Source organism: Musa acuminata, chromosome BXJ1-6 (assembly GCF_036884655.1).
Source record: "Musa acuminata AAA Group cultivar baxijiao chromosome BXJ1-6, Cavendish_Baxijiao_AAA, whole genome shotgun sequence".
NCBI classification, from domain to species: domain Eukaryota; kingdom Viridiplantae; phylum Streptophyta; class Magnoliopsida; order Zingiberales; family Musaceae; genus Musa; species Musa acuminata.
The window spans coordinates 17,638,359-17,639,171 of NC_088332.1; positions in this window are offsets into that span (position 1 = coordinate 17,638,359).

Here is an 813-nt window from a genome sequence, read left to right on the forward strand (position 1 = left end):
ATTTGATATCATAGGAGCTGCGAATCAGATGGTAATAATAGCTGATGACAAGATCCATCGAAATCAAGCCAATGCCCCCTCGTCCGGCAGAAAGGACAACATCCACGCATCATGAGTCCTCGGTATCTCGATCGGATCAGAGAACTGTTCTAAAATGGTTACAAGGCGGCAAAGACCATAGCGGATTCGATGATTGACAAGAAACCAAAACGAAATGGAGGAGCAGAGCTAGGATTAGGCATCCGAGAGCAAACCTGAGGACGAAGACGTTGTCATCGGTCACAGCCGGCATCTGAGAGCAAACCAGATCTGAGATCGCTCCATTTCTATCCTAGGTATTGTGGATGACAAAGAGGAGAATTCTTCCTTCGTCGCCGTACTTGGACGAGACAGACGAGTGCTGACCAGTTCTTTATTACGATATAGACCCTACGATCTTGTTGAGAGTTATGCGTACCTAATTATCTTAGATAGCTATCCTATTTTAATTAGTTCTGATCATATTCTAAATAATTTTATTTAAGTAGCCCATAAAATTATTATTATTATGAGAATAGTTTAACTTAATTAAAATAGAATACTACGATACAATACATAATTATACAATACCCGTATCACCATGTCACACATAATTGAGCTAGTTATTGAAACTACCCTATAACATCTAGATCATGGTAACTACCTAGATAACTATTAGATCATGATAACTACCTAAATAACTACTAGATTATGGTAAGTACCTAGATAACTACTGTGAATCAATTCTCAACATTCCCCCAAATAAATATGCTTTTGAACTTGAAATGACTTAGT